Here is a 20,703-nt window from a genome sequence, read left to right on the forward strand (position 1 = left end):
CTGGCACTCAACTTCTGTGGAGCTGATCTGCCACATGGCAAATATTGCCAATGCTGCAGCGTGGCTGCATTTGTACATCCCCCGTGCACAACCACAGACAGCGCTCTGCATCGCGCCATCCTCTCCCATGTAGATCTGTACAAATAAAGTAAGTACCATGTTTGTTAACATGCTATAATAGATTGAATGAGCAATACAAGGATGGTCCGGATCTGGGGGTGGGAGAGTTTCTTTTTCCATAGTTTTGTCCTCTTGTCTGATTATTGTTATTGTTTGTTTTTTCTGAATTTTTTGTAATTTGTGTTGTATTGGTTGTGATTGTACATTGTATTTTTTTAAATGTGTATTACATTTTTGAAAAACATTTGATCAACAAAAAAGGATTTGGTCAGGATCTAGACTCAGTGTGTAGTTTATGAATTAATCAATGCTCTCTACATTAGGAAAACACATACCAGTGTACCAGAGGGAGTCACACACAGCTGTGCCTAGATAACCAAACAAATTGACAAGATAACCAAAATCCTTGAATCAACTGTACACACAGCAAATAAACTCAAATGACACAACGAGATGTAAAAAGGAGATCACACATATAGTCGATATAAAACTGGCCGCTTCAATCTGAAGAGCAACTAAAACAAAACACGGGAGTGTACCTTGTTCTTGTGAACACTAATGTTATCCACAGCACACCCGTATACAGTACACCCGTTCTAGGTTCTGATTGACTCTCTAGGTTGGCATTCTAGCTTCTGACTGGCTGTCCAGGTTGTCAATCACAGCCGTGTTTCATATTATGCTTGTCGACTCGTAACATCGCTAAACTTTTTTTCTTGACGGTTTTCTCAGTCAACTAATGCTATTGATAACAGTAACATAAATTAACACAGCCCTGCACACTGCAGTCATTATATGCCGGGTCTGTGGTTCATCATCTTCTTTTTCATTCTCCTCCTTATTGACTGACATTAACGTTAAACATTGCACTCATGTTACTCACCGAAACCTTGTAAAGACGGTGCCGCATGCTGGCTCTTACAGAACCGACTAACTCCCCTTTCGTGTATGTACAGCTCTCAACGTGGCCAGACTTGTAGTGATGTTCACCTCGTTTTATACTTTTATTCTCATTCTGAAAGAATGAGGTGAAATGTGCCAACATGACGGCCATCTTTGTGTTGGTGACGCGTATTGTGCGGGACCAGAGACATGTAGTTCACTGAGCGGCTTAACACAAAAAAATGTGTTACTTCACAGTTTTACGACACATTTTAATTTTTTTGACTTGCAAAATGTTCTTTTAAATTGACAAATATCATATGTCTCATTCGTGGCACAATTCAAACGGGATCAAAAGAATCCGTTTTCTCTCCATTGAATTCAATGTATAATTTTCCGCTTCTGGGGTCCCATGGAGGCTCCCGGAAGGGGAGGGACTTCGCCTCTCTATATGGTCATTTCCTTTGTATCAGAAACCAATCGTGAAAGTACAAAGGGGTCTTAAACCAAGAAACGAAATCTCATTGGCTGGTGTCAATTTCTGACAACGTGATTCGTTCAGATGCGTCACGTGGTGTGCTAAAACACTTCCTGGTTAGCTTTCCGCTAGAAATTGAAATCTCAAAATGGCAAAAGAACAGTGAAAACCTTCCAGTTATATTCCTATCAATATTATGAAGGCTCTTACAGAAGGGTTTGTTCATATATCATTCATAGCCTGAATTATACAACATTGTATACCTAAAAACATGGCGAAAATTGATATTTTTGGGCTGTTGACAGTATTTTCTGATTTATGGAGTGATAACAAGAGATATACAATATCCCTTCTGTACTAATATGACTACAAAATGAAACAAGAATTTTGAACCTGGCTTTATCCAAAGTTCAGATTTCGATTCCTGAAATGTGTTAAAATATGTGCATATTTAATGAGATAATGGGTAATTTGCATATTTAAACATGCTATTTCAGAAAACTTGTAATGCAAAAAACAATTTCCTTATTGCAAGTAATTAACTGGAGACATTTCTAGCTGATACCTTTAAGTTATCAAAATTACCCTATTCACCTGGGGTGTCTCGCCTTAACAAAACAATTAAGTATTCAAACGTAGATATTTACTAAGAATATGCTATGGTCTATTTAAACATAAGTCATTACATTATATAGTGATAAGCTGAAGATGTACAAAAACATCATTTATAGGGTACTTTCTATTGGGAAGTAGCTGTCCCCAACCCTGACATCTACTTTTCAATTTCTGTTAATAACACTTAAAACATTTTTTTAAATGTTGTTCAATGGTGTATTTAGAAGATCTTTATGATTACATTCAAACAGAAGTTGGAATATTTTTAGATTAATTGTGGGTTTAATTTTTTTAATAAAAAAACTATACTCAAAAAATCATGTCCCCGGTTTTCATGTCACTACCGAAACACAAGGGTTTTTAGTTCAATGGCTGAGCCTGGTTTTTAGCCACACCCCTGCATTTTTGACAAGGCAGTGACACTGCATCCCTGTCCCTCATGGCTGAATGGCAAGTAGCTATATCCCATACTTTTGATATAAATCTGTAACAACAGGGTTGCAAACTTTGGTTACCTGGCTGGAGTGAGATTTTCATATCATGGGTTTAATTACACATATGCGCACAAAATGACAGCTATCGTGTCAGTAGCGCAGTGGTTCTCAAACTTTTTCTGTCAGGCCCCCCCTTTGGAGAAAAAAAAAAGTCGGGCCCCCCCAACACAAGTCAGGCTCAGTGGCGGCGCCAGAGATTTCTTTTGGGGGTGCTGTGGGGTAGCTTGACGTTTCATAGAAGGTGCTCAAATATTTAGGGTTTCCCATTAATGTACCGGGCGCTACAGTGGAATTTTCTACTGCAACAATCCCCACGCAAATACACAGTGTACCCACAACTGTTACAATGAAGGCTCGATAATCAGCTCACGGCATATAGGTGTAAGCAGGGGTAAAAGTGCTATTTTATAGGTGGTGTGTGGACCTCACATAGGGGGGTCCGGGGGCAAGCTCCCCCGGGAAGATTTATTTTTAAATATTGAAGCTAAAAGCATCAATCTAGTGCACTTTGAGAGCAAAATGAAGAGATCTATGGATACATCTCTCAACACCCATTTGAAACAGAACTGTAAACAGATTTACTTTTTCTTTATGGATATTTTACAAATCACCCTTTTAAATGTTATTCTTGTTTTACTGTCATATAGTATTTCATACCTGTTTTTCATTTATTCTCTTATTTTTTTATAACTATAATTATCATATAAACGTGTGCCTCGGAAATAATTGTTTACATTAATGGTGACCAAAACATTTGAGACAAAACTGAGATAACACTGAGAGTCCTTTAGCTCACTGAGCCTCTCAGTCTGACAGGAGAGGGCCCTCCTCCACTTTGTTGTTGAAAAAACTCCTTATATCCATTAGCGTAGCTCGCTTGCACCAGAAGCTAACAACAACGATCTCCAGTACCGGTGCGCTCTCTCTCTCTCTCTCTCGCGCACAAAAAATGGCTTGTTACACACACACACACACACACACACACACACACACACACACACACACACACACACACACACACACACACACACACACACACACACACACACACACACACACACACACACACACACACACACACACATCTTACCCACTGTACGAGCCACGCTTTGTCATGCAACCTTCTGTTGTCATCATCACTCTTTGTGTGTAGCATCCTTATTCAGATAATATGAGAGCACATTCACCTGAAGGCAGCGCACTGACCTTTTCCACTCTATACTTAATTAATCACACAATTCAGAGTAAATAGTGATTTAATATGTTTATTTATTCAGGAAAAATTGAATCACGTATTAAAAAGTTAAGAGATTTTGAGCAGTATAAAGAGTAGTGCAAAAGGTGTGAAAGCTTTACAACTTAGTCAGGTTGTGTCACAGCCGTTTTACAGCTTAGAGAAAGGCAACAGGGTTACACATGCTGTGTCTCGGGGGAGGGGGGTCCTTCATCTAAAAGAATGACATATTATCTGGAAGAGAAAACAAAGAGAGATTGCACTTTTGAGCGATTACAGGCATCGCTTCAGCTTGTCAAGATGAACAAAATGAATAGGATCAGTTCAGAATCTAAAGAGCTGGAGCCCCCCCCCCCCCCCTTTATTCTTAGTTGTCATGGAAAAATTTCATTTGTGATTTTACAAGGCATTTAAATATAACTTAATTGTTGTGTTTTTATAATGTATCTCTGTGTTCTAAAGCAGTAATAACTACCTCTGAAGGAAACTTTAAGAATGTAGTCTTTGCAGAACATTAACATGCACAACAATCTGAATTATTTCATTTATTTTTAGAATTTTTCACAATATACTTTGAATTGTCATTGGACTTAATTTAATGACTTAATGTAGATGTAACTAAGCGCTGAATAAACTGTCTCAATAAAGACATATATTTATTAATGAAAATAGAAAAAGATAAATATTATTCTCTTGACACACTTTAACCTCCGCAGCTTGGAGCAAGTTTGTTACTTTAAAACATGCTTTATCCTATGAGTTATACAGCTCAATGCAGCATGTCGACCCTTTAACCTGAACCATCGTCTCTTACTTCAACCTCAGCATTAGACACCCGAGATGAGCTTCAAAGGTTGGTCGAGTAACACAATGAGTTAACTGACAGTCGTCCATGAATAGTATCAGCTGAGTAATACAACGTTTCAGAGTGTTATCACACTAATAGATTTAATAGAGTGGTGCAGGGATGATATATTATTATAAGCTGACTTCGAGACGAGGAACCAGCAAGAGGTGAAATGCTGACTCGTATCCATGTTTAGGACTCATCCCTGCACCAGTCTATTGGAACATTTCGGACACTGGAATGCCTCTGCGGATCGCTGAATATGAAAAAAGTTAGGGTTAGCCACCAGTACGTACGACTGCAGTGTATACGCATCTAAACCAATAACACTGACATGCATTCAGGGACTCACCGTCGTTATCAGAGTCAGAGTCTGCGAGGGGGGGGATGCGGATGAGGATCTGACGGCTGTCTCTCTGCACCACCAGCTGCAGCTTCCCCCTCGACTTCTCTATCAGCTTCCCCGCATCGTGCAGTGAGAGGTTCTCCGTTACCGTCCCGTTAATCTACACACACACACACACACACACACACACGCACGCACGCGCGCACGCACGCGCGCGCGCGCGCGCTGCGCGCGCGCGCGCACAGAGCCGAGCTTGAATGAAACAGAGACTTAGACGTAATAGTACTGTACTGCATCATATTATTTTCAAATCAATAATTTTTCAAATTATGATTTTCTTTTTTTTTTTTTACTTTTTTTTTTTTTTTATAACAATATTTCCTCCTGGTCTCTCGCGCCCCCCCCTGGCGTTTCTCTGCGCCCCCCAGGGGGGCGCGCCCCCACTTAGAGAACCACTGCAGTAGCGGGACCTTAGCATATATATATTAGTCTGTATATATTGGATACAGACTATGAAGGGCACACAGTTTCATTCACTAATGAAAGTGAACACATTTTGTTTCCACTGTTTTATTGTGTGTCTGTCGCGATAAGCAATTCATTGACTTATCGTACGAGAAATCAAAAGGATCTCGATGAATTGCCATTTACATGAGAATGTGACTAGCAGTTTGAAAGGATGTACTTGAATTATTATTATATATTATCATTATGTCAGTGGTCTAAAATGGTCATACAACGGTGCCGACAATATTATCGTTTATCGCAATAATTTCCGCGAAAATGTATCCAACAAAATTAATTATCTTGAGAGGCCTATGAAACACACACACACAAACAAATCTACAGACTTACTACAAACTGCCAAATATATTAATTAAAACACTCTCACTTTCATACACTCTTTGACTCTATAGTAGAACAATAAACAGCAGACTTTTACTTTTTATAATTTCTACTCGATCTTAGATCTGCGCATGCGCAATACGGGTCGGCGGTGGCGGCTCCAGAGTATTTTAGTTGGGTAGTCTATGGTAGGGCTAACCCATACAGTGGTGGGGCTCAAGTCAGTATTTGTAATGTAATTACATACACGCTCCCCTTGACAGTGAAACGCCACACGTGAGGTTTAAATTAGTTCCCTGTCTCGATCCAAATTGAAATGTATGAAATAAAAAGGCACATTTGTCTTGTAGTAAATAAAAAGGGCGACCTGGAACCATTCCTGCAATTTCCCCACAGGTGAAAGAGTTGACGTGCTGAAAACCCAACCCCTGCAGGGGGGTCTGGGGGGATTCTCGCCCAGGAGATTTTTTGAAATACTGACATCAAATACACATTCTGGTACTCTCTTGAGAAGAAAAATAAATAAATCTATTACTACACGACATATTTAAAAAAAAGAATGCCATTTTAGTTTTTTGTTACTTTGTTCTGAAAGCTGAACCTGCTGCTCCTCACAGAGAGAAGAGGGAAGAGGCTGTGTGAATTACTTTACATTGTAGATAAGGGCGGATAGCCCCCATTGTTCTTTGTGTCAAAATGAAAGACAGCTCATGCACCTATCAATCATCAAACCGTGGGGTCTTATTTCATTACGTGTTGATTTCTATCAACACGTAATGTTGTATCGATGTATATAGAGATGTACTACAGCAAAAGTAATCTCCGTCGGGACTTCCTGCAACAACACCACGCCGTTATCGTGATTCTGATTGGCCAGAAGACATTATCAAAGATGTTCTATTGAGAAGACGATCACTACGTGACAAAAGTTTTCAAAACGGTTTCTAGTCTTTGGTAGTCTTGTTTTGGCGTGAGAATAGTTTGGGCAGCGTGAGAGCGTGAGATTGAGAGTGAAAGCGTGTGTCACACGCCAGATGCGTGAGAGATGGCAACCCTGTAACAAAATCTGAAAATCGGCGTGTAACCTTAAGAATTGTCACTACCGAACACATATTATCTTCAATTAAGTAAACCTTTTCGGGGTTTTATGCAAAGTATTAGGTTTTTATGTGTGTAAACCTCTTCAAATACGTGTATGCTACTGTAGCCATGTAGTTGCTAGCATTCTTTAGTTATACTCAATTTTAGTTAGAATCGTCACTACCGGAACAGTCACTACCGAAACATATGGTTACGTTTCCGTAATTGACATGATCGTTTCGGTTGTGACAAAATGGAATGGTATGCAGGTAAATCCCACCATTTTGAAATAAATGTGTTTTTTAAAGTCTGAAAATCAGTGTGTTACTTTAAAGGTATCTTATTATACTATTTGTAGGCATATATTATAAGTCTCAGATATATAAAAAACATGTCTATGAAGTGTTTTGCTCCAAATACCAAACAGATCATGCATTCTAGCCTCATCCCCCTCTATTTCAGCCTGTTACTAAAGTGCGTATTCTGGGTCAGTAGCTTCAAACATTCACACTTCAACATAAGACATGTTATGAGTTAAGATTAAGCAATGAGGTTGAGGGAATATGATACAACCTTGAGGACAAAATACTGTGGTCACTACCGAAACACTGGATGTTTTGTAAAAACTTAAGTATATTGACTTATCAACTAAAAGGATATGATACTGATTGGTTTAATGTATGTTCAATTTCAACAATCATCAACTCTGGAATCAATATGATCAGTATTATGCATTTTACAAAGACATTTTTCATTATGATTTTTATGGATTGTATAAATTGAACATTGAAATTTGATTACAAATTTAATTTAATTTAATTAATTGTTAAAACCCTCAAGAAATATTTGTTAAAATACTATTTAGAGAAGGGAAGGTAAAACAATCTTAACAGGTTAATATAACACTTGTTTACAACAGTGTATGTACTATGTTTCGGTAGTGACCATTTTTGGGAGAGGAAGAACATTCCAATACAGTCTGAAAATACGATACAGAAATGTACATTTTTTTTACAAGATATGTGTAATTTAGTTATGGTACAAAATGTATATGGACACATTTTTGGGAAAAAGACATACAACATTTCAAAACATTTCCAACCTGACTTTGAACCAATTCGGTAGAATGTCCCATTATAGGTTTTTGTGCATTTAAATGGTCTGCAAAGGCTTCCATAACATAAAGACCTCACTATGTAACACTCGCTCTTCCATTGGTCAGCGTTCCAACACATTGTATGTGATATGCTAAGGGACGGGACATCTCTAAGCGGTTGACCAATCACAACAGACCCGGCCAGCTAACCAATCAGAGCAGACTGGGCTCTGGTTTCGGACAGATGGTGAAAAGAGGTGCTGCAGCACAGGCAGTATGATAATAAAGAGCTTTTTGAACATTAAAGCATGGAGATATGTCACAGTAGAAACACTGCATACTGATATACACCTGAAAGTGAGAAGAAAATGTCCTCTTTATATATAGATAAATCCCTAAACCTTGACCTTTGAGATGCTTGTTATCAAATAGTAATTTATTAATTTTGTATTGATGGGCTACTTAATTATTGAATTACTTAAACATGTTACTAATGGTGTATAGGAGCAAAATGGTAGTTATTATTTACAACAGTAGTCCCATAGATGTGTTTAACTTTATTTTAAAGAATGATGGTCTGTTTGTGTTGTTCATGTTTTCCCGGCTTTATTGTGCTGTGTTTGTACATTTGACTCGTAAATATATATCCTTAGAAACCTATACATGACACAGGTGTATGAGTTTGAACAAAGATTGTGCAACACAAAAGCTAAACTCTGCAGATCTCCACCTGGTTCGCTTCCAGTGAAGTGAAGCACTGTCATGTAAAGTGTTTCTTGACTCTCACTATGTCTCTGCTATGGGATGGATGTTTTCAGTCGACGAGGTTGGTGGGTCAGCCCGAGCAGGAATGTCCTCTTCTCCTCTCCTCCGCTACATGTTCACTGCTGTTTGTGGACACGTTAAGATGCCGCCCTCTCTTGTTCCACCAAGCGGAGTTCTTCTCATCCCATTAGCATCCTCTCTGCAGCTCTCTGAGGAGCCTTGCTCTTCGTTCATAATGGAAAGATAATGCCTGAAAGATTTACAACAACAAGGGGAGGAAAGGGTTTCAATAAGACATGAGGTAAGACTATTTCAGAAGTTGCTCTCAGCTTTTAAGGGTTAGGAGGAAGGGGAGCTGGAGAACCAGGGCGAGACAAAGTCAAAATGTCTGATGGGAAAGTGGAAAAGTGGATCCAATTTGTCAGGCAACAATGGGGGATTAGGCAGCGTAATCCAGAATCTCCAGGGCCAAGGGCCCAGGAGTTCGAAACGTTTAATCTCAATCAGATCCGATCATATTTTGAAATCCCATTTTAATTACTACAGATGGAGCACTGAATTTCGGACTCCAGCTTACAGCTTCCTGCCTACCACCAGCCAAAGACCAGTATAGAGTAGGGATGTGCATCTCCATCACTGAGGCCGATGCGATGCGCATCTCGATACGTTACCACGATACGATACATTAACGATACCTTTGAAACACCAGGCGATGCGATACGATTCACCCCTGTTGCGATACAGTTCGATACGATTTGATTCAACATTATGCGATTCGGGGCGATACGATGCGATTCAACACGATGCAAAAATAATGATACTTCAATATGGTACGACAGAGGATTTTTGTTTTATTCCTTATATGCAGCAAATCATACATTAACAAAAAAGTGCTTTACATATTTGGTACTGCACATCCCATCATGCCGTTTATTTTTTTACCTTTAAAAGCTCTCCAGAGTACAATTGTATAACACCTCACAGTTAAACAATGTAAGGATGCATTGCTCATGATTAACAATGTGCAAATAACAGCTACCATAGAGCAATGCCCATACAGCTGCCAGCCTGATGTGCTTAACACTCAGAGGCTAACACACCAGTGAGCAGAAAGCATTGGTTTCTATCTGAACAATAAAGAAAACAAATAACCTTTCACAAACAGGTATTTCATAACTGCTTACAGTAAGGAAGACATTTAAATTATTATTGGCCGTCACAGGCTGCTGTAAGCTAAACACCTCTCTCTGACAGAACACCTCACTGAGTGATTTAACTCATATGTCTCACTTTCAGGTTTCTCTTTTCAGCCGCAGACCCCATGTCGCCTCTTTATGTGCGTCGCTGAGTTCCTCGTACTACTTGTGTACTTTAAAGCGGCTCGGCATCGTTAACAATTTGCGAGTGATTTTTCAAGTTGACCGTCTGTAGTAATAGTGCCGCGCACATATACCATCAGGACGTTACTGATGGGGTGCGGCTGCGGAGTGATACTGTGTGTATGCAAGTCCGCATCTAGGACGGATCTATGTATCATGGCTGTAGACCTGTTAAGTAATAAAGATACCTCATACAAAGGTCTACGGATACCTTATTACTCTCCATGACCTGCGGTCAACTATATAGCATAAATGACTATTACACCGTCTTTCTTGAACAATCCGAAGTGTTGCCAAACGATTGATTTGTAGGTATTTTTCGCTGCGCTGTGTTTCTCTTTCTCCTCAACTTCCGTGTGTGTTGATAACTGAGACTCTCGTTCTCCGTAGTGGCGAAGCAAATATCAAAGATCGTCTCTGCTGAACGTTGACAAGATAAGGGGATTTTATATGAATGAATCGGTTTTTTACCGATGCAAAGACGCTACGCAATCGATGCATCGCGAGTTCAACCCAAACTGTAGCCGATGTGCACTCTTTCAACCGGTGCACTCGCATCTTGAACGTTTATGCCGGTGCACCGATGCGAATCGGTGAATCTTAACATCTCTAGTATAGAGGAATGTTAAGCCCTCCCACTATTTTCCAAGAGGGCGTGGCCAGATTTTCAATTTCAGGTTTTAACCAGGAGATGGCGCTTCATTCACAAATACAGAAAGACAAGTTTCATGGACTTTCAGTTGTGTTTTGAAGAGTATTTTAACACATCAATATTTTAGATCAACTAAAGTATATCTAATCTTGTAATTCAATAATATATAGTCTTTATATATTAAATAATCATAATTATAATGTAAATGTTTACATTACACTTCTTTATTTGTTATGCTCATACTTTAACCTTTACAATCGTTTGCTTTAATATGCACTATATTTTTGTGTTTGCTTCCTCCTGCTCCCTTTCGGACACATACTGTATGATTTATTATTATTATTAATATGAAGATATTATTAAGATAAGATAAGATGTTACTTTATTGATTGAACATTTTAGTTTAGAATGTGCTGTCCCACGGTAATTCAGAAGGCTCACAGGTCACATTCCGACCATTATTTAAAACAATAGGTGCTTTCACACCGTCTACAGTTTGATTTGTATAGAGGGAGCTCTGTCAGTTTTCGAATTACCCATTTGCTTTCGGGGAGCCCTATTTTTCAGAGCACATCCTGCTACTAAATATGTCACACGCACGCTCTGTTGACTGGCGCAGCAGCGCGGATGCGATCAATTGCTATAAAAACACTCTTCTACTAATACAGACGGTGTCACTATGCCGGCGGATGTGGCCGTTGTTGAAGCCTCTTCAGGCTCCGCATCGGCAGGCCTCTCCCTCGGTGTGGAGCTGTCAAACTCGACCCTAACGCCGCTTACAGCCGGCCAACTAAAAGTTGTTTTCCGTTCACGTTGTCATTTTTAGACTCCTTCGCTTCTTTGCTTGTGAATCCAAAAGCTGTGACGCTTGGCTGTTTTCGTTTTGCCATATTTTTTTATTACACAGCCAGAGTTAAAAAAATATCAATATGAACATTTCAAATACCGCGCCGGCATCACCGCCATAATCATAGCAACGTAAGTAAGAATGCAGCGCCGCCACGTACAGATGGCAACACCCAGACATATTCACAAATATAAAACAAATATTCAGAAACTGTAATGAACAATAACTATTATTTATTTCAAGAACTGTTATTTACAGAAACTCAACATTTCTAATCTGTGTGACACAAATATGCACGACTGTTTTGGGCTACCCCTATTTATCTCAAAGTCAGCCTTCAGGGGAGCTCCCTCCCTCTTCGGGGGAGCCAAGCTCCTCCTAGCTCCCCCCCATTTCGAACAGTGTCTGTGGCTGAATGGCCAGCGATTAGGTGCGTCGCATTTGTCATAGGTGATCAGAGCTAAATGCCTGCCGTCAGATTTCATTTAAAAAACAGATCTGATTTTAAGACTATTTCTGCGCTCGTAAAGAATGATAAGAATAATGCGTATTGAACTGGTTTCATTAATTAGTGAGTTTATTTAATACTAGAACCGCCAATCGGGTCAATTTGTGTGATGTGTGTTGTGTGTGTGCAATGTAACTTTTTTTCAATAAAATATTAAAGTCTCCCAGTCCCTGACTTTTCCTGAAAGTGTGTTATGTAGCACCCTATGTTGTTAAAAATTGCATTCTAATAGCGGGATTTGACAGGTTTAGGTAGGCCTATACAAAAACCTCTGGCGGTTCTAGTGTTAAGGTAATTAGGTACAGTAGAAGACCTTTTTTATCAGTAACGAATTTAGCAGTTGAACATAAAAGTCAACTAACTGAGGGTCACTTGCAATGACAGTGTTGTGTCTAACTGTAAGCTTGTCACTCAGAGTAACCTACCGTTAATTTAGCTGCTGGAGAAGAAAGATCAAGGGGGGAGGGGGGGAGAGAGCTGTGGTTGATGGGCCATTAGTTGTGTAAATACACAGCTGAGAGCTGCCGTTTCATTCAGACTGTTTAAAAAACTGTAACAACGGACTATTTTTCTTACCGGATGCATGTCAATTTAAATCAATACATACAACTATTTTTTAAATCAATAAAAACATTTTCTAAATCCATAAAAGCATTTCAATTAATATTGGGAGTCATGTCGTTACTTTGTTGAGAATTTGGCCGTGTAATAAGCGGGATAATTTGCAGCGACTTGTTCCTTATGGGGAAAATAACACCCGTCATGTGTGTGTAGTAGAGGTGTGTGTGGTTAAAACACTTTCATGAAGTGAAGGAATTTCCTTCTATAAAACAGCTGTGGGCAGCAGTGAGTGTCACGGACATGAATTCATAGATCAAGGCAGACTGGTGCACACACTCTCCTGTCCTGCCAGGCGACACGCCCGTTCTAAGCCATGTCCCTCACTCCTCACATCCCAAGCATCCCCACAAGTGTATTATGTTGTTAGATCGTTTCAGATGTTATGTTTCAGTTGTGCTCTGTCTATGTTCAGTGATGCAAACTTGTCACCTTTCGGCGAAATTCGCCGTTTTGAATCCAAAATAAGTCGTTTGTGTGATTCATGTAGATCTGCAATACAAATATTTTTGGGGTATGGGGGGGGCTGGGACCCGGAGTAATCTGCGGCCGTGAGCTGTTATGTTCCATCATGACACGCATGGTGTTCTTTTTTTATATATTATAATAAAGTACGAGCTGTGTGCTCGAGTCTTCCTGCCTGTCGGCTCTGCTCATGGATGTATAATAAGGCTCTGCTGCTCCGAGATGATGGTCAAGCTTCAGCAGCTACATTACCTACGGGTAAGTTCGTTAATATTAACTGTGCGTCCGGAGTCACTGTGGCACAGACTGGACCGCTGGTGAACAGCTGTTAGAACGGGCTGTTCAGGTGTTCAGAGCAGAGCTCCCTGTCGGAGCGGCAGAGCGTGATGTGAACTGAAAAGTTTTTCTGTGGCAATATTATTTAAGGAATCGTTGAGCTAGCTAGCTAGCATACATTGTCACTATCTGCTAACGTTAGCTTTAGCCTTCTATTTCTAATAGTTTTTTTCATAGGCTATAAACAGAGGTGGTATAAGTATATATATTGTACTTGAGTAAAAGTACAAGTACTCAGATCTTGTACTTGAGTAAAAGTAATAGTCCCAGAGTGTAGGAATACTCTGTTACAGTAAAAGTCCTGCATTCAAAATGTTCCTCAAGTAAAAGTAGAAAAGTATTATCATCAAAATATAGTGAAAGTAGCGACAGTAAAAGTAGTCATTGTGCAGATTGGCCCATTTCAGAATAATAGATATGATATGTTTTATAATGATTGATCATGAAAGTGTTCTCAAAGCTGCTAAAGGTGCAGCTAGTTTGAATGACTTTGTATACTGCAGGGTAGCTTGTGGATTTACTCCAGGTGGAACTAAAGTCTGATTTAACACTTGATTATATTTCACTTAATTAATCCAGATCTGTGAAGTAACTAAAGGTATTAAATACATGTAGTGGAGTCAAAGTACACCATGTACCTCTGAACTGTAGTGGAGTAGAAGAACAAAGTAGCAAAACATTGAAATACTTAAATAAAGTACAAGTATCTCAAAATTGTGCCCAAGTATACTACTTGTTGAGTTTATGAACTTAGTTACTTTACACCATGTGGCCATAAAGATAAAAAGACTTAAGCCTTGCACAGAGGCCTGAAAATACATTTTCAAAATGCTCAACAGTGCTGCCAAAATTATAAACTGACTGCTCCACAATTTGAAATAAATGCTTTTATATATTTCTATTAGATGTGACTCTTTGGCGTTTCTGTTATTATTAACACTGCTGCTTTAGTTGTTCTGACTGCTAAAATCCTCTGTCATTCCGTGGGGTGGGGGAGCCGGGGGCTCGGATCCTTGTCACCTTTTTCATACCTGATGAGTTTGCATCCCTGTATGTTAAAAAGCCTCAGTCACCTTCATTCATGTAATAAAAACATCTCAGGTCAGTAACACTCAAAGCTAAATGTGCAATACCATGTTCAGCTATGTTACTATGTATAATGTTATTGTTGTTACATCAGAAGATGTACATATTGAAATGATTTCTTAACTTACAGTAGGCTATTTTTTACAATGTGTGTTGGAAGGATTTATTAAATTACAATGAATATTGTCATTGTTGAAGGCTTTTAGAGAAGGGTGAACTATAAGCCTGAATTACATAACATTTTATACCTAAAAACATAAAAGCCACAATAAATAAGTCACAATTATTGTAGTTATTTTTACCTCCCGTATTGCTTTCAACCCACCAGCTTTTATGGTGTTGTTACGTCACTAACTGTAAGCTTGTCACATACAGTCTATGGTCACTCAGAGTAACCTACTGTTAATTTAGCTGCTGGAGAAGAAAGATCAGGGGGGGAGGGGGGGAGAGAGCTGTGGTTGATGGGCCATTAGTTGTGTAAATACACAGCTGAGAGCTGCCGTTTCATTCAGACTGTTTAAAAAACTGTAACAACGGACTATTTTTCTTAGCGGATGCATGTCAATTTAAATCAATACATACAACTATGTTTTAAATCAATAAAAACATTTTCTAAATCCATAAAAGCATTTCAATTAATATTGGGAGTCATGTCGTTACTTTGTTGAGAATGTGGCCATGTAATAAGCGGGATAATTTGCAGCGACTTGTTCTTTATGGGGAAAATAACACCCTTCATCCAGATGAGGATCCCTCCGCTACACTTTGGGATCCTGATCGACCGACGAAACTCCATTAAAATATACATATTTTTGGTGAATTACTGAGTTTAGGCACGTTAATAACGTTTTAATGAAGTTGAATACAGTACATTCATACGTGTCAGTGATTTCATGTCAATTCGGCGAACATAAACATAAATGATCGTGGTGAAGATGATGATTAAATTAGGATTAAAAATCGAGAGCTGGGCTGCATTTCCTCCCGTTCGTTTTTTTCGAATAACAAAATTATTTTGTTAAATAACAACATGTTGATGTTTTGTAAATGATTACATGTCTCTTATTTAGCACAGAGTATGATATCCGTGACATATGGATCTTAACAAAGTTCCGCTGACTTTATTTCACATGAGCTCCAGTGTGGAACCCCACTGCACCTCCTGGTGGATCAATGATCCATTGCAGCTGGCTTCATTATAAATACATTTATCTATCACGGGGGCGGTCTCAAGTCAAGCTGGAGGTTTTCCCTTGAGCGAGGGCAGATCACGTACCAATCACGGCCCTCGCGTTTCAAACTGTCCGAAATGAATCGCTCCATCTGTAGATCCTGAATATCAGTGCTTTAATCCTACCGATCGCCATCTAGTGGATATGAAAAATAATACAAGGAAGACAAGAGACCACATTGCAGAGACATCTATAATGTCTAATTATATTTTTAAATTTGAAAGGTGATGACAGATGATGGACTTTTTTTTTGTTGAAGATATTTTTACTTTAATCTAAATTACATTTGTGATTGACAATCTTTGTTGTGATACTTTTATGAGCATAAACATTTATGTCATCAACATTTGGTTGAAAACAAAATAGGCCACCACAAGCGTGAGCAAAAAATGAAAAATAAAATTGATTCGCCATGATGGCTAAAAATGGTGTATTATTTCAGTCAACAAACGTTGCCATCTTATTTATATTGAAACATATTTTTAAATAAATTGTGCAGTACATTTTGCTCTGGTAATCCACTGGCAATCCACCCCTCTGGTGGGATCAAGATAATCCAGTTTTTTAGGATCAAATTTATCCCAATCCTGTGTTGTCGGTTTGAACTACCCGTTTTGAAGATTTGATCCAGATTAAAGCTTGGATTTGATTTCCTGATCTGAGGCCTGTACTACGAAGCTGGATTTTCGCTTAGCCGGCTAACTTCAGGGAAAGCTCGGGCTTTCCGGTCCTACGAAGCTGGTTCTCTTTTTAGCAGGCTAGATCTCCATGGTAACTTATGCTGTGCGGCTAACCTGCCCCGGAGCAGGTTAGGTTGCAGGCTAAGAGCTCAACTCAGTGAAAGCACTGCCTGCTGACCAATCAGAGCTCAGTGTGCAGAGTTTAAAGCGATGAAGTCATATTACAGGAGAAAGGAAATATAGAAAAGCTGCCGTTGCAAGAAAGACGGCCGGCAAAAATCACAGACTGTGTGAACGTGAACATTAATAGAATATCACCTCCCATCTTCAGAGCAATCTGACTATTATAACATTAGTTTAAAGAAAGCTTACTTAAATATCTGCCACAACATAAGTAACCGGATCAAAGTAACATTAAGTACAGTCCGCGGCATATCACATCATAATGTATCATATATTTCCTTATCTGAGTCAGCTGAGCCGTATCTGGCCGTGCAACACTCACAGTGTCACATACTGTATGCAGAAGTATTATTTTAAGCAACACATTAAGTTGACGAAACACTCAAGTAAATGTAATTAAAGTCAGATCCACTCGTGTCTTAGACGGGGCAGTGATATCATAAAGCTGTTAATGTACACATTCAAAAACTTTTTCTTTTACCAGCTGTATTCACCTTGCAGGTGCAACTATGTGGCTTTTATCCTGGATAAAGTGTTTAAGTCATGGATGTTTAAAGTTTAACTTCTTCATATTTGTCTAATATTATAGTTGACTTTTCATTCGGGAAGTATGACGCTGCGCTGTCAGTACGCTTCTCCATGTTTGTGATTGGTCGAATGCTCCAAATACCACCACTTTCATGTGAACGCGCACCTAACTAGATAGGGCACGGCTGGCTTGAGCGATCCACTTAATAACCAGCGTCGTAGTGCAGTTTAGCGGCAGCGCGTATGTTTTGGATTAGGCCAACCGGCTAACTCAAACATATCCAGATTAGGAAAATCCAGCTTCGTAGTACAGGCCTCTGATCGGATATCAAAGTGGTGCTAATCCTGTTTTTTGGTTTTGAACTACCCAAAATCCAAAACTGATCCGATCAGATAGGGATTAAACGTTTTTGAACTACTGGGCCCAGGTGCTTAGGAGTTATGGAAGAAAAATAGCTAAGCCATTCATGTCATTGGGCAGTTGCATTGAAAGTGTAAATTAACACGGTGCTCTTTTAATTCTTTATTTTATTAATATCCAAAGTGTAATTTCACATGTGAAACAATATAAAAGAGCATTTATAAAGAGTGGTACAGAAATGAAGAAACCTTGAAATGAGTTAGCGTCTTACCATTTTTGGTTCATTTGTCTAGAAGACAACAGTTTTTCTTATGTGGTTTTGGCTAGAAACCTAAAATAAGTTATTAACACTAGATAAAAAACGGCACTAAATACCCCACTGGTGAACGTCTGAAGCTTTTTTGTGTCATTAAAGTGACTAAATGAGACTACTAAACGTCTTCACGTCGAACATTAGCCACCTTTAGCTTTGCGGTGCTAATTTGAAGTCATGTGACCGTGCCGCTGTAGTTCCTTTATGAACCTTTTTCCTCTCAAGGGCCATTTCAATTTTTACAACAACCTCCGGGGGCCGTACAAATGATTGACCTCTGCTTAAAAAAAAAAAAAATCACAGGCCATTCATTTGGCCTTTCTTTCATGCTGTGCAAAGAAAAAGCAACCTCTTAATCCAGATATCTCACCATGACTTGCGCATGCATGCATGTGCACGGTTGTGGCATGACCACCAAAACAGAAAGATATGGACACAAGATGTGTGCAAATGTATTTAGTTTCCTATCCATGTGAACATGATTTAAGTCGGGGGGGATCTAACCTCCTCTAGGGGGGTCCGGGGGCATGCACCCCCGGGAAGATTTGTTTTAAATGTTGAAGCTAAAAGCATCAATCTGGTGCACTTTGAGAGCAACATTAACAGATCTATGGATACATCTCATCTCTCAACACCCAATAGCTTTTTTTTACTGTCATATAGTATTTTATACTTGTTTTTCCTTTATTCTCTTGTTTTTTATAACTATAATGATCATATAAAGATGTGCCTTTATCTCACTGGTTGTAGAAAAAGCTTCTTATATTCGTTAGCATAGCTAGCTTACCAGATGCTAATAACAACAAAGTTATTGACTGTATGATCAGTATGACAGATGAACAGATCGCCAATGGGCTTGCAACTAAAGATACAGCCACGCAAAAACTGCGCCATGTGTACAGTTCCTTATGGGTACTGCAATTTTTGAAGTGCTGGAGCGGCGTTCTGGTGCTCTCCGGCAGAAGTGCACCCGTGTCAGACGAGACATATATACCACGCGATGAAATGGACGTAGTGTCCGTGACGTCTCCCATAGGATTCTGCAGAGTTGCCGAGAAGCCCTTAGTAGGCGGAGTCGGCCACTAACGTCTCGACAATGACGTCAGAGTCTAACTCCGCCTGCTCCAAATAAGGGCAAAGAGGCGGAGCCGAGGAGGCGGGACCTGCTGCCACCGAGCTGGAAGTTCCAGAGCTAGCTCAGGCTAAGAAGCTAAGCTAAAGGAAACCTTTATACAAAAATACATGAAAAGTTATATGTTAGGTGTGTAGGGTTACAGACTGCTTAACAAGTAAAACATAGAACTTAAATTTGTGATGCAATGCTGAAAGATAAAAATATGACAGTCAAAAAGCATAGGTGTTTTAATGCCATATTCACTTAATAACGCATGAACAACTTTTACAAATATTTCTATATAGTCTGTGTTGGTAAATGTCATCTACGTTGCACATTTCCTGCTGAAATACATGCATACCATTACCAAGTTACTGCGTGGCACTTTGGTTTTGATAAAACAGTGTAGTTCCACTATATAAACGTAACATTCATAATCAAACGAGATAATCTGCAAGAGAATTAGCTATTTTTTGTTATTCTTAATGCTTGTCATTCATACGTTAATAAAATAAAAATAAGTAGGCTGCCGATACATAGCAGGACAATTGTGGCGATGTTCAGCTTAATAAGCCTTGTTCAACATAATTTCTTTAGCTAATACTACAGCGGGTTGCAGGCGAACCAAGTCCGCGTTTCGCTGCATTCCTTGATCTCCAGTTGTAACGCCGCCGGACTCCGCCGCCAGGATGCTGGCCGGAGCTAACGGAGCCGCAGGGGGCTAGTTGCGGCGGTACAGTAAAGTAATTACAACTAGCTAACGTTGTAGCCTAGCAGAGTGGACAAGTTGCTGTTAGCTGACAGTGAGGCACGTATAACATGTTTATTTCTGCTGTAAAGTTGGGCATTTTAACATGTGGGTCTATGGAAATTGATCCAGTTTGTGGCACTTCCTTATTGGCCTCCCAGTTCTGCACCAGAGTTTGCCGCTTGGCGATGACACGTTAGGCTCGTGTTGTGTTCAAGGACCCTGACCTTGGCCAAGAAAAACAGGCACATTTGCGTGTGTTTATAAATTACCTCAAGGTCCGTATCAAATGGTCTCGCGGGCCGTATACGGCCCGAGGGCCGGAGTTTCCCCACCCCTGCCATATGGCATAAGCTTTTGATTATAGCTATTGCATTTACGCTACAAAAACGGTGTTATTATGCGGAGTTTATCTTGCTGAAAAAAACAACTTGTATCGTAACTAGGGCTGCACGATTTGGGGAAATAATCTAATTGCGATTTTTCTGACAGATATTGCGATTGCGATTCGATTTGCGATATTTGTTTTTAAGCGACCCAACGGAAGTTTATTGTAAAATGCGGCCATATCTCCGGCTAGGAAGGTCGTATCAACGTGCTCCCGTCCCTAGCACCCCCGCAGCCCGAGCTACGAGTGAAAGAACTAAACTTACATGAAACTTCCGTTGGGTTGCTTTAAAGTCAAGCTTCAGTTTAAGATTCACCCTGTAATAGATGTAAAACATGTGATGGAGCATTACTAACCTGACTCAGATGGTTTGTTTCACCAAACCATCTAGGAAAGCTCCATTGGAAGCCATTTGGAAAAGTATTTCAAAAATACTTGGCAGGGTGATTGGATCAATCTTTC

At 39.5% G+C, this 20,703-nt stretch overlaps 1 long non-coding RNA gene across 1 annotated transcript; it reads right to left on the reverse strand.

Annotated features, from left to right (window-relative positions):
- Positions 1–3,838: 3,838 nt before the first annotated feature.
- Positions 3,839–5,179, reverse strand: LOC307043418. Its single transcript, XR_013809378.1, has 2 exons — positions 5,023–5,179; positions 3,839–4,057 (listed from the first exon to the last, which is right to left on the reverse strand). It is a non-coding gene; the product is annotated as an uncharacterized lncRNA (long non-coding RNA).
- Positions 5,180–20,703: the final 15,524 nt, after the last annotated feature.

Source organism: Notothenia rossii (genome assembly GCF_949606895.1).
Source record: "Notothenia rossii genome assembly, chromosome: 6".
In the NCBI taxonomy this organism is placed as follows: Eukaryota; Metazoa; Chordata; class Actinopteri; order Perciformes; family Nototheniidae; genus Notothenia; species Notothenia rossii.